Source organism: Vombatus ursinus, unplaced genomic scaffold (assembly GCF_900497805.2).
Source record: "Vombatus ursinus unplaced genomic scaffold, bare-nosed wombat genome assembly UNPS02014770.1, whole genome shotgun sequence".
NCBI classification, from domain to species: Eukaryota; Metazoa; Chordata; class Mammalia; order Diprotodontia; family Vombatidae; genus Vombatus; species Vombatus ursinus.
Genome location: NW_020954548.1, coordinates 7,608,144 through 7,623,103, shown reverse-complemented (window position 1 = coordinate 7,623,103; position 14,960 = coordinate 7,608,144). Strand labels below are relative to the sequence as shown.

The following is a 14,960-nucleotide window of genomic DNA, read 5'->3' as shown; positions in this document are numbered from 1 at the left end:
GGATAAAACAAACATTTCCATAACATGGTATAATAAAATAAATAATTGCACATGAAATTGCAAATCTATTATTTACAACTTGCTATTCCTTTTAAAGTTATCATGTAAAACTTTCCCCCTTTTCCTCTTTTTTTTCCTTCCCTTGCCCTGGAGATGGCTACCATTGGACACAAATACGCATATATGTATATGTGTGTGTGTGTGTGTGTGTGTGTATGTGTGTGTGTAAACACCCAAATCTTTGAAAGTAGAAAATTCTGCTTCCCCTTTGGAGCTTTGTGGTATCCTACTAATTTTCTCTCATAAGAGGTTACCTGAGAGGCAAGAAGTATAGGTAGCCTGCCTTGGAGTCAGGAAGACTTGGGTTTAAGCTTTATGAATATTATCAATCATGTGACCCTGGCTAGTTCCCCAACCTTCCCTTGGTGACTCTATGATTCTCTTAAGTTGTAGAACAGTTATGTGTGTTGGCAGAGGAATTTTCCTTTTGAGGACTTCCCTACACCAGAGCTATCAGAGGTCTAAACTCCCTTTTCCTTACAAAGCAGACTACCTGCATATATTGGTGATAAGTTCAAATCCAGCAAGCAAAACCTGAAAAAGACTTTGTCTGGGAAGGCCCTGATAAATTTCTTAACACAGAGGTGAGAAAGGAAGCCTAGCAATCTTGAATAATTTTGTTTTTCAAATGGTGCAGCATTAAGTGCTTAGTGAGAGCCATCAAAGTATAATAGAAAAAGCACTGGATTAAGAGATATGATTTGTACTCAATAATAATCCTCATTATAATTGTGTAGTTGAATGTCAGATGGCTTATAATAAGAACTCTATATTATATAATATTTTATAGTTGTCAAATAATTTTCATGTAAATTATCTTATTTTCTTTGACCTAGAGATCTGACTGCTAGGAATATGCCCCAAGAAGGAATAGTATTGATCAAGGGAAAAGGCTGAGCAAATTGTGGCATATAATATAGTTAAATATAATTGTGAAAATGATAAATATAAGGAATTTAGGGAAACATGGGAAGACTTAAATGAATAATTACAAAGTGAAGAAAACAGAACCTGGAGAATAATATAAATAAAACCACCCCCAAATGTGGTTCATCTCAGATTAAATAACCAATATTACCTCTAGAGGACAGATGAGGAGGAAATCTTAATAGAGATGTGAGGTTATAAAAGCACCTACTATGTGCTAGGCTCACTGGCTGGTTAGGTGGTAGTAGCTCCAAAGTGACAGGGGAGCCTCATTTTTAAAATAATTGCACCTCAGATGGCAGCCGAGATTGAAAAATGGGCTCTTTATCCCACCGTCTAATAAGCAACATTACAGGAATTAGAAAATGGATGATCTACTTCTATACTTGTGTTTGCTAGGGACAGGTGGTAGCCTTCTTTTCCTGGGTTTGCAGTTCTTTTCTTGGGAACCAGAAATTTGTTGCTTGACAGTCACTTTTGTTTGGGGCATCAAAGTCTGTTGCCATGGAAACTGTAAAGGTGTTGTTGCAATTCCTTACTCCCCATCTGGATTGCAACAAGGATCAGATTGTGTTCAGTAAGCTGGTGTTCACAGCAACCACTAATGATTAAAGGAAAAACCAAAAATATCACTCCTTAAATTAAAAACAAACATTTCACAATTTTGTTCTTTAAGAACCCAGCAAGACATTTTTTATTCATTTCTACCGAAATAAGAATTTAGCCCTCATTTCTCAAAATAACCCTGATGCTACATGCAAATCACAGGAATACCTAACATTATTTGGATCAAATGTATCCATCCTGTCCTCAAATATGTACTTTTGTCCCTGCTTTAAAAGGACCAGCAAATGCCTAATTTAAAAGACAGATCATGAAATTTTGTACAAAAGTTATAAAAGAGAGAATTATTGTCAGGCCACCAAAAGGTAGGGAAATAGTGAAGTTAGTGATAAATATGGAGCCAGATCAATTTCCAGAGAGTACAAACAGTAACAAATTGAAAAGTAACCCTGTTCAAAAATAAACACAGCCAGCAGAGGCAGAGACCAGGAAGTGGTTTTATGATATTGACCCTGGCAAGGGTGGACCAGCGTATTTAGCAACCTGGGAAATTTTGTCGTGGGTTGAGTAAGGGGAGAGGGATAGGGACTGGGGCTCAGCCACATGTCTGAACACCTGTAAGAATTGGAGTGTGCGCTGTCATGCCAGGCTGCCGGTGCTTGGTTCCAGATTCCCAAGAACCATTCAAAGGAGACCATTTCCATAGGAGTCTGGGTTTCTTGGCCTCTACTCCTACCACCGGCCCTGACACCTACTTCTGCCCTCCCCCTTCTCTCAGGACTTGATTAACTGTTACTGTTCTTTACTCTGCTTTCCCCTGGTTATATTCCAGGACTGAGAAAAATTATATCCCTTTTTAAAGAATGACCCCCCAATGGATCAATTAAAATATCAGAATGGGAAAGGATCTTAGAAATTAGAATGTTTAAGCCTTTACAGCAGCAAAGAAACATGTGGGAATAAGTAAGTTGGGTGTAGGGGATTTGGGTAGGTTCAACTCATTTCAGACCAGTGAAATTTACTCTACTAATGAGATTTTCAGTTAGAACAGCTAATTGGCAGCTAACCATGAAATCCCTAGCTCTTCCTGCCTTGTGGTTGGTATACAATCTATGGGATATGTGTAAAAAATGGATAAAATAACAAGCTAAGGAAAAGTCACCAATAATTTAACAAACATTTATTCAGTACCTACTGTGTACAGAGCACTGTGCTAGGTCATGGGGTACCTAAAGAATTTAGACCACACAGGCCTACACTGAGTTCAAATGAATACATATACATAGCCATAATATGCAACACTGTATGATGTGTCTACATTAGAGAGGTGTCCACAAAATGAAATATGGTGTTTTGGGATGGTGGTAGGAGGCGAGGTCATTATTGACCAGGAAGACCAGGGAAACCTTCATCATGGGGTGATCTTTGAATTGGGCGTTAAAGGATGGTTTGGAATTAAACAGGGTAGAAGGTGGGGTGGGGTTGACATTCTAGGCGTATAGAATGATACAAAGGCAAGGAGGTTGAAAAGTGTGGGACATATGTTGGGGTAGTCTAGTTTGTCTGGAGGATAAAGTAAAGTGTAAAGAAGCTATATGAGATGAAGCTGGAAAAATAGAGAGACATCAGATAGTGGGTGCCCTTGAATGCTAGGGGAAGGAGTTTGAATTTTACTGTCTAGGAAATAGTCCACCATTGCAATACTAAAAACAGAGGATTGAGGTTACTACATCTATGTATAGGAAGATAGATCTGCCACTATTGTAAAAGATAGTTTGGAGTGGGGAGATAATAGAGACAGAATAACTTTTAGGAGATTATTGCAATAGTTCAGTCAGGTGATACTAAGTATAGGAGAATCCTATCTAAGGTCATGGGACCAAACGATGGAATTAAAAGTACTTGTAACTCATTAAGACTTACTAGGAGAGGTGAGAGAGAAGGAAGAGTAAAGAGTAACTCCAAGCTCTCAGACATAGAAGGCTGAGTACCATAGACAAAAGGGCCCTAGAAAAGAAAGGTGGTGCTGTAGGCAAGAATAGCAAAATCAAAAGGAGGAAAGGGGTTTTGAGGGGAAGATAATACACTCCATTTTAGACAAAGTACGTTTGAGGTGTTGGTAGGAAATCCAGGTATGGATGTCCTAGAGGTTGTTGGAGATTCCTATCTGGAGCTTTTTTTAAAGAAGGGTCCAAGTTCAAGATATAGATCTGGGGATCATCTGGGCCTGGATGATAGCCAAAACCATGGGAGTAAATAGAATTGTTGAGAGAGAGAGAGAGAGAGTGTGTAAAAGAGTAGAGATGTAAAAGGGAAATGAATGAATTTAAGGTACCGCATAGACATAGAAGGGTGAAGGGGATCAGTGAAAGGAGAGAAAATGGCAATGCATGATAGAAACTCTGTGGTTGCTTATATAAGGTCTTGGGAGAGAAAGGGAATGTCATCAAGAGCACAGAATTAACCTTATGAAGGAGTAAAAGTACATCTTATTTTGAAATGGAAGGGAAAAGGGGCAGCTAGGTGGCGGTGGATAGAGCAACCAGCCCTGGAATCAGGAGGACCTGAGTTCAAATGCTACCTTAGACACTTACTGGGCAAGTCACTTAACCCCAATTGCCTCCAAAATTTAAAAAAAAAAAAGAAGGGAAAGGGTGATGATCCCATGAAGGAGAACTCTTGTCAAATAGCCTTAGTATTTTAGATGAAGTAAGGCACTAAGTCCTTGTGTTGGAGGCTGGAGAATGGTTTGGGGCTAAAAAGAAAGGCCAACGATCTGCATGGACCAAAATTCAAAGTCACAGTATTCATCTCCTTGAAATGTCCTGCTTTGGCTAAGGCTTATCTTTAAAACTCACCTTAAAATGTTTATTAGTTCTCTCTCTTTTCTAGCTTCTTCCCAGCTGCCTACAAACATGCTCAGGTCTCACCAGTTACAGAAAAACTTTTCCTAGATCCTTCTATACCATTGTGTTGTTGCCTTACCTGCTTACACTTTTCTTTCACTTCCAAATTTCTTGAAATTTGCCTTCATTACCTCCACTTCCTAAACATTTATTGTCTTTAAAATCTCTAGAAATTTTTTACCCTGCCCAAATATTCTCTCTGAAACTGTTATCTCAAAGGTCACCAGTAAATTACTAAATCCAATTTTTTTTTTTCATTCCAGGCACATCCTTCTTGCCCTTCCTGCACCAGCTGCCACTGTTTGCCAGTCTGTAGCAGCTGGGCCATGGAAAGATCTTCAAGGATCCTTGACTGACATGTTCCCTTGGGTAAGAAGGTATCCAGTTTTTTTTTTAATATCCTTCTATTATTTTTAAACCCAAATCCCATTGTTCCCTCTCCATGCAAAGAATCTCCTCCAGTGGTTGTGGTAATGCCTCCTTTTTGGTACTGCTGGGGAGGGGCTGGAGAAGGGAGCAAAGAAAAGAAGATGGGAGTAAGTTGAAGAAAAAAAGGGATGCTGAAACATGTTTTGACCCTGTATTATATAGCCGTGTGTATTTTGTAACATTTGAAGTTCTGCATGAACAGAGCTTAAGGGACACTCTGACTGGGTCCCTACAGTGTTGCATAATCTTAAAGCTAGAAGAGGCTATAGAGAGCAAAGAAAAGTGACTATTAAAAAAAAAAAAGAAAATCAGTTTTCTTTAACTTTGTAAATGCTTTCTTCTCCTATATGCCTGGAGATCATTATAGATGAGCAAAACCGCAAAGTTCAAGATCTGAGGTAGGTTTAGATAAACATCTCAAAAGATTGAAGGTACATGGATGCTTTCCATCCTGTTGACGTTGTCAAGATGATATTGTTAATAGAATCACAGTTCTAAAACTGGAAGGGCCCTCAGAGGCCATCTAACCCAAACCCTACCTTGTACAAAGGCAGAAACAGAGGCCCCTGGAATTTGAGTGACTTGCCCACAGTCGAACAGGAAGTGTTGGGGGCAAGATTTGAACCCAGGCCCTCTCACCCCAGAGCCAGTACTCTTTCCACTGAGGCCCAGACTGCTTAAAGGACTTGACCAAAGGCTCACAGTTCCTCCTCCCTCTGTGCTTGGGAAACTGGCATTCACCAACAAAGAGAGGAGAAGTCTGGGGTAGATTTCCAGCTGTTCGAAGCCTCCACCCTTGTCTTGAGCCAGTCTTACCCATCCATTTTTAAGGACTGAAAATATCTGGCAATCCTTTTCTTCTCCCTTTCTTTCTACTTCCTGATTCCAGCAGAGAGGAGTGCCAAAATCTAGCCTGACAGAGGCTGTTTTATTTCCCGCCAGGATTAGAGGCCAGAGTGCCAGAAATCTCACAAGGAAGTCTGTTCCCATGAGATCTTTGGCCTGATTTTAAACACTTGACAGGTTGGAATACCTCCCATTACACATTTGGATTTTGAGGTGTTTGTCTGAACCTACCTCAGACCTTGAACTTTAAGGGTGTACTTATCCATAACAATCTCCAGGAATATAGAAGGAAAATAGTTGGAAAAGAAAAGAATGAATCCATAGTTGATTTAATGGGGGAGAAGGAGAAGAGATCGGATTTTCTTCAGCCAGGATTCCTCAGAGAGACAACACTCAGTAAGGAGGATTAGGGATGGATTTCTTCATGGCAGAGAAGTTTGGATTCTATAGTGTGAATGCTGAAAGGCCATCTTGCCTCTGATCAGCAGATGCATGAAGTGTAGGCATGCAGTGTATATTGTCAATAATCATCTGAAGGTGTCATGGAGTTATGAGATTTCAACGCTTCCCTCCACCCTTTCTCTTTTTAAAACGCAGCTGTGATTCAGGGGCTAGCTTCCTGGGAATCTCCATTTGAAATTGGCAGAATTGGTGTCGTGGAGGACTCCTCTCATGTCCTGTCACATTTCCATGTGAACAAATCTCGTCTCACTGACGACGCCTGTCAAGTTTCACTTCATTGCAGAGATTTTTCAGTGAGCTCTGTCTTTAATAAAGGGGAGAAGGGGGGCTGGGGGGGGCGGGTAAGAGCTGGAACTACTAATTTGGTTTCTTTAAAAGGCATGTATTTTCATGCACATTAAATCCATCTGTTTGTGAAATGTATGCTTTTCTACAGGGTGTAATTTGATAAAACCCAAAAGAACTTGGAGCTCCAAACTGGAAGCTGAAATAGACAAAGTGGCTGGGAATTTCACTAAAGTGTATGGAGTGGGGGAGGGGGGAATCTACCAAATAATATTTTTAGAATGCCAAAAATGGTAAAAATAGCCATGATGGAAATAGAATAGTGCTCCTAGTGCAACATTCATTCATTCAGCAAAATGTATTAGGCACATATATTAAGGTGCCAAATACTGTGTTAGGCACTGGCTATTCCTCCAAAGAGAAACGGGGACAAATATTTACTAAGCACCTACTACGTGCGAGGTGCTGTGCTAAAACACTTTACAAATATCATCTCATTTGAGACTCACAGATAGGTGATATTATTATCTCCATTTTGCACTTGAGAAAACTGAAGCAGGTAGAGGTTAAGTGATAAGGATCACGCGTGCAGGAAATGCCTGAAGCTAGATTTGAATTCAGGTCTTCCTGACTCCAGTCCCAGTGCCCTATTCATTGTGCCACTTAGCTTCCTCTGACAAAAATGAAACCATTTTCCCCCTCAAGAGTTTACATGAACAGAAATGAATATATATGTACACACACACACACACACACACACACACATATTACAAATTAGCATCCAGTAGAATATAAGCTAGAGAAGAAGGACCGTTTCATTTTTTGTGTTTATATCTCTAGCCCCTGTCACAAAGCCTGACCCGTAGTAAATGCTTGATAAATGCTTGTTGAATTGAATTGACTTAATCCCTCAAATCATTAAAATTAATACTAATAACCAACATTTATACAGTGCCTACTATGTACCAGGCACTGTGCCAAGTGCTTTACGATTATTATCTAATTTGGTCCTCACAACAACCCTATGAGGTAGGATTTTACAGATGAGGGAACTGAGGCAAACAGAAGTTAAGTGACTTGCTCAGGGTCACACAGTTAGTAAGGGTCTGAGGCTGGGTTTGAAGTCAGGTCTTCCTAACTCCAGGGATGTCATTCTATCCATAGTGCCACCTAACTGCCCCTCCCCACCCCTGCCAAATTCATAAAATGCTGGATCCGGAAGAGATCTTAAAGATCCCTTGGTTCAGCCTCCTCATTTCAAAGAGGAGGAAACTGATGCAGACATTATGGCACATCATATGCAATGAACTCATCAATAAAGTCTTCGTTAAGACTCATGCCCAGTATCCAAAGAATATGGCAAAAAGACGTCAGAGTTAAGAGTCTCAGATCCAGAGGATTTTAGATTTAGGGCCAGAAGGGACTTTAGAAGTTATTTAGTCTCACTCCCCGTTTTATATGCAGGAAAATCAGGTCTGGACAAGTGGAATAGTAGGTAGAAAGTAACAGAATGGAAATTTGAACGTGACTCAAATTTCACCCTGTTTTCCCTGTACCATGATAAGTCCAGCCTCTGAGACAAATTTGTTGTGTCACTTTTGATGAGTCCCTTTGTCTATCTGGGCTATGGTTTCTTCACCTGTAAGATGAACAGGTGATCTAATATGGTCTCCAAGGTCTTGCCAGCTCTGATGGTCAAAGATCCATGTCTGGTTACGAAGCAGAGGGGAGCCAATCACATAATTTTGGTGTTGGTTTCTCTTATTAAAAGGGAAAGGACCTAAGAACCAGGGGATCTTTCCATGTGACTTGCAACTGAAACATTCCATGTGTGCTGTCCCCCCCACTGGAATATGAACTACATGAGAGGAGGAACTGTCTTGCTTGTATCCCCAGCATTTAGCACTGTGCTTTGCTCATAGTAAAGCATTTAATACCATAATGGGCAGCTAAGTGTGATAGAGTGCCTGGCCTGGAGTCAGGAAGACTCCTCTTCCTGAGTTCAAATCTGGCCTCAGACACTTACTAGCTGTGTGACCCTGGGCAAGTCACTTAACCCTCATTGACTTAGTTTCCTCATCTGTAAAATGAGCTGGAGAAAGAAATGGCAAACCATGCCAGTATTTTTGCCAAGAAAACCCCAAATGAGGTCATGAAGAGTTGGACATGACTGAAACAACTCAGCAAAAAAAATTGCTTAATAAATGATCCATTCATTCATTTAAAAAGAAAGGGAAGAGAAGGGGGAAGGGAACAAGTATTTAGCAAATGAGATGTATTTGAGTAGGGCTTAGCACAGTTCCAGCATATAATAGGCCTTAATAAATGCTTGTTTTCTTCCCTTACTGAAACTGAATTAATAAAATTTAAAGTCTTACCAACACTCCTGTAGTCTAAGAAAGTTTGAGTGCTTTAGGTTGTTACTGGTAACTTAAATTTTATTTAGTTTAATAGCAATATATTTTTGCTGTTGTAAACATATCTTTTCACCAACGTACCTTAAATAATTGATACTTTTGTCCCTGTTTGTACATCCATCCATCAATCAATCCATCCAACCAATCAACAAACATTTACTAAGTGCCTACTCTGTTACAGGTGTTAAGCTAGGCAATAGAGATACCAAGACAAAAATAAGTGGTTCCTATGGTGGGAAAAGGGAGTGAACGGAATTTAGACATTTAGATCAGACTTATTTGTAGAATTTGTAGACCGCTGGTCTTGAAAATTCAAGTTTTTCATAATTGTGACAGTAGGGGCAAATCACTTAAACTCTCTGAATCTTAGGCAGCTCCCTAAGAATATCTACTAAATTATAATTGGGATGTAATCAACCTCAATGGAAGGAGTTCTCATACTAACAAAATCACAGATTCTTGCTATACCCACATATCTCAATAACAGCTGCACCTCTGTCTCTCTACTTTACTTGACATGTCTAGATCCCAGCTTTATAGATTGTAAAATTTTAGAGCCAGAAGCAACCTTAAAGACAATTGAGTCTAACCCTCTCCTTTTATAGATGAGGAAACTGAGGCCTAAAGACTTTGAAATCATATGGGTAGATAGTATTAGAGTTAGGACTGGAACCCTCAAGTCTTCTGATTCATTGTTCCCTGCTTTCCCCCCTTTTTCCCTTGTCTTTGCTGGAAAAAGGGGAAAAAAAGTAATTTAGTTTTTGAACTTAATTATATCTCTCGCTATCACTAAAAAGCCTGGAGACCCTCCCAACTTGCCTGGGCAGCAGTAGCAGCAGCATGTCCCACAGGAAGTTCTCAACTCCCAGGCATGGGTCTCTGGCCTTCCTGCCTCAAAAGAGAAGCAGTAGGCCCTGAGGAAAGGTGAGGAGCTTCCCCAAAGATGACCCCACCGAGCCTATCCACCTGACAGCCTTTCTGGGCTATAAGGCAGACATGACCCACATTGTTTGAGAGGTGGACAGGCCTGGCTCAACAAGAAGGAAGAGATTGAGGCTGTCACCATTGTGGAGATGCCTCCCATGGTAATTGTAGGCATCGTGGGCTATGTGCAAACCTCATGAGGCCAGCAGAGCTTCAGAACCATCTTTGCTGAGCACATCATTGATGAGTGTAAGAGGAGCTTCTATAAGACCTGGCATCAGTCCAAGAAGAAGGCTTTCACCAAGCACTGCAAGAAGTGGCAAGAAGCATCTGGAGAAAGACTTCAACAATATGAAGAAGTATTGCCAGGTGATCTACGTTATTACTCACACCCAGATTCATCTGCTCCCTCTGAGGCAGAAGAAGTCTCACCTGATGGAGATCCAGGTGAATGGTGGCAGCATAGCTGAGAAACTGAACTGGGCCCAAGAGAAACTGGAGCAGCAGGTGCCTGGGTCCACCGTGTTTGGGCAGGATGAGATGATTGATGTCATTGGAGTGACCAAGGGTACAAAGGTGTCACCAGCCACTGGCACACAAAGAAACTGCACTGAAAAACCCACTGAAGCATCCATAAGGTGGTGTGTATTGGAGCCTGGCATCCTGCCCATGTAGCTTTCTCTATGGTTCCAGCACCATCGCACGGAGATCAACAAAAAGTTCTACAAAATTGGCCAGGGCTACCAGATCAAGGATGGCAAGTTGATCAAAAACAATGCGTCCACTGATTATGATCCATCCGATAAGAGCATCAACCCTCTGAGAGGCTTTGTCTACTATGGTGAAGTGACCAATGACTTTATCATGAAAGGCTGTGTCATTGGGACAAAGAAATGTGTTCTCACCCTGCAAGAGTCTCTACTGGTACAGACCAAACATCACGCCCTAGAGAAGATAGACCTGAAGTTTATTGATACCACCTCCAAATTTGGCCATGGTTGGTTCTAAACTATGGAGGAGAAGAAAGCTTTCATGGGATTACTCAAAAAAGACCATGTCGTGAAAGAAGAAGCTCCCTAATGTTTCCAAACCAACTTGGAGCTGGTGGATTCTCAGTACGTTGTTCAAAGCTAAAAATAAAGCCCAGAGACCTCTTGGGTGCTATATTTTTGGCATTATAACCTTTCCTTAATAGTAAGGCATCAGTAGGAGTAGCGTGAGAAACTTTATAGTACGGATGAGTCTTCATCAAGGTACAAACCACATGAGAACAATGACAGGTGCAGAAAGTTGATACAAGTTGGGTTAAAAGTCAATGCTGAGTGGCAAGAATAAGGTGTGTGGCTGGCCATCATAACAGAACAATGTATTGGATGTGTAGCTGCATGAAGATAGACCTTCCACTTCTTTGCATAGTGGCTTTGTCCCATCATAGTCTGTGCTGAGATCTCCAGCTATGGAGGAACCCCTGCTGCTCTGAATGGCATCTTGAGCTTCCTGCCTCATATTTTAAATTGGGTATTCTGGTCATCTTTTTACTCCATTTAGCAAAGATTTTAGTTTTGTTTTGGGGATCTCAACTCAAAGCATATGTACTTTTTTTCTAGGGAGGGCTCTTCTGTCTGGTTGCCTTGACTACTCACACACAGCAACTCCATCCCAGAGAGTGGTTGAGAATCTCAAAGTTGAGAACTGAATGGGAATTTAGAAGTTATAGAGTCCAAATCCCCCATTTTACAGGTGAGGAAGTGTACTCAGGGAGGCTAGTGACTTACTCCCTGTTATGAAGGCTCATAGGAAAGATAGTAGGGTAGTAATGGTAGTAGTAAGGTAAAGAACTTAACCAAGGTCATATAGGAAGTAAGTGCAGAGTTGGTATTTAACTCTAGAACTGGTGACTCCATATCCAATGATCTTTCCATTAACAAGCATTATCTTATTTTATTTTCTTGTTTTCAAATGTTTTCATTCAGTCACATGAGTTCAGTCCATTTCTGAGCCCAGTCTTATTTCTTCTGGCCATTCAAGAAGTCTTCCTTATTAGCTCCATCCAGCCCAAGCAAATATGCTCTTGAACAGAGAGGACTAATAATAATAACTCACATTTATATTGTATTTTACAGCATACAAAGTGACTTTATTAACAATCCTCTTAGATAGGTAGTGTGACTATAATCCCTATTTAGCAGAGGAAACTAACTCAGAAAGGTTTTTTCCAGATCACATAATTATACAGCCTCAAAGTATGAAGGGGCCTGAGTTTGTCTAATACAACATGTTCCTGAATAGGAATCCTCTTTATAATATCCCTAAAAAGTGGTCATCCAATATCTGTTTGATATGGAGTAATGAATAACTTGTTACCTTTTAGTAAATCATTCCACTTTCTTATAGTTCAAATTCCTAGGGAGTTTTCCTAAGAACCAGATGAAATTTACCTCTTTGTCTACTTTGCCTAGCACTTGTTGTGCCTTTTGGAGCCAAGAAAAGCAAATAAAATCTCTTTTGTATAATAATATTTCAAATATTTGAAGGCATTTTCAAACTTCCCTTAAGTCTTATTTTGTTGTTTAGTCGTTCAGTTATGTCTGACTTCATAACCCCATGGACCATAGAACACAAGGCCCTTCTATGTTCCACTGTCTCCTAAAGTCTGTCCAAGCTCATGTTCATTAGTTCCATGGCATTACCTGTCGTCTCATGCTCTGTAGCCTCCATCTTCTTTTGGTCTCAATCTTTGCCAACATCAGGGTATTTTCCAATGAGTCCCGTCTTCTCATTATGTGGCCAAAGTATTTAAGGTTCAGCTTCATTATTTGACCTTCCAGTGAATAACCTGAATTAATTTCCTTCAGTATTGACTGATTTGATCTCCTTGTTGTCCAAAGGAATCTCAAAAGTCTTCTTCAGCACCTGAGTTCAAAAATGTCGACTCTATGGTACTCAGTTTCCCCTTATAGTCCAACTCTCACAGCCAGACATTACTACTGGAGAAACCATAACTTTGACCATATGGATCTTTGTTGGCAAGGTGATGTCTCTGCTTTTCAGTATGCTGTCCAAATTTGCCCTAGCTTTCCCAAGGAGCAAGTGTCTTTCAGTTTCATGGCTTTCATTTTTGAGATTATAGCCCAGTACTGCTTTTCTCACACTTTTATTGACTGTGAAGGCTACTCTATTTCTTCTAAGGGATTCTTGCCCACAGTAGTATATGTAACACATGAACTAAATTCACCCATTCCTGTCCACTTAAGTTCACTGATATCCAAGATGTCCATGTCTAATCTTTCCATCTCCTGTTTGATCACATCCAGCTTACCTTGATTCATAGATCTTACATTACAGGTTCCCATAAAATATTGATCTTTATAGCATGGATTTTTCCTTTCATCACCAGATGCATCTGTAGTTGAGCTTCTTTTTGGCTTTGGCCGAGCTGCTTCATTCTTTCTGGAGCTAATTAAAGTTATCCTCTGTTCTTCCTCACCAAAAGGTGTTGGACACCTTTTGACTTTGAGGAGCTCATTTCCTGGTTTTGTTGCATCTTTTAACATTTTAATACTGTCTTTCAGATTTTCTTGGCAAAGATACTAGAGTGGTTTGCCATTTCCTTCTCCAGTGATCACCTTTTGTTAGAACTCTCCACTATGACCTATCCATCCTGGGTAACCCTGTATGACATAGTTCTTAGTTTCATTGAGCTACACAAGCCTCTCTGCCATAACAAGGCTGTGATCCAGGACAGGCTTGAATAAGTCTTATTTACTTTAGGCTAAATATCCCCAATTACTTCAATGCAACTCCATGTATGACATGGTTTCAAGTCCCTTTACCCTCCTCTGGATGTATTTCAATTTGTCAAAGATCTGTCTAAAATGTAACTCTCAGAACTAAATAATCTGTGGTTTGACTGTGACAAAGCAATAATGAACAATTACTTCCCTTTTTTTAGATATTACACCTCTATTAAAATGGCCTAAGAGGCCATTCACCTTTTGGTTGCCGTGACACATAGTTGAATCATGTTGAGCCAATAGTCCACTAAAATCCCTAGATTCTCTTTTCACATAACTTGTTATCTAGTAATACTTTCTCCATACTTGTGCAAACTTTTTTTTGGTAATCTGGTATAAATTTACATTTATTGCTATTAAACTTCATTTCACTAGAGTCAGTCCCTAGTTCTGGCCAGATAAGGTAATTTTGAATCCCGTTAGCTCTCCCTTATGGTTTCGTGTCACCTGCAAATTTGACAGGAATACTTTCAATTCCTTCATCTAAGTCATTGATAAAAGGGTCCAAAAGCTTAAGACCAAATATAAATTTCTAGGATACTCCACTACAGACCTACATCTAGGTGGATATGGATATGATCATTGCTCTTTGGACCCAGTCATTCTGCCAGTTCTGAATCCATTGGTCTCTACCATCATCCAGGCTATACTTTTCTATTTTGTCCACTCATGGGTATCATGGTCTGGGTCAGTAAATATCTAGTGATCAGGTTCCTATGGGCCTTGCTGCACTCATGGTTTGGGTCAGTACGTTTGCCTCCTTCTAAGATGGTAGGACAGAAATAGTCAGAATACATCTCACAAAGTGAAGATGTGCTTGTCTCCATATTTGGGACTTTTGTTTCTGGTTCTTCTTCTCAGTGAGGTTCCTGGTGTTCAGAGAATGTGAGTTCTGAAGTATTGTTTTTCTCAGATCATTTAATGAAGCATAGTGGAGTAGGTAATGTGCCCACAGGTAGCAGTGGCTCTTGGATCTGAAGTTTCCAGATCTGGTCTACAGCATGGGCCAGGGATGCACAATAGTCACTGCCCACTGAGCTTGGGTCCATTTGCCAACAACAACAACAAAAAAAAGTAAATGCTGGGACAAAGCTCTTTTCATTAGCTCAAACTGCCTCTGGCAAGATCATATTTGTTTGGTTTATGAGTTTCTGGCCAACTTAGATTACCCTTCCAGATCTACTTCTCTCAGATATCCTTTGTCTCTGTGGTCTTTGATTTCTCTCTCATTTTTAAATTTCTAACTTCTGCTAGCTAAATTATTCTGATGACTCATGCTACTACCTCCAATCTAAAGCTTTGCTTTGTCTCCACAGTTTATCTGGCTACTAGGTGCTTTTCCTTGA

At 40.2% G+C, this 14,960-nt stretch overlaps 1 pseudogene; it reads left to right on the top strand.

Moving 5' to 3' along the window:
* The first annotated feature begins 9,736 nt into the window (after positions 1–9,736).
* On the top strand, positions 9,737–10,900 carry LOC114043820 (annotated as a pseudogene).
* Positions 10,901–14,960: the final 4,060 nt, after the last annotated feature.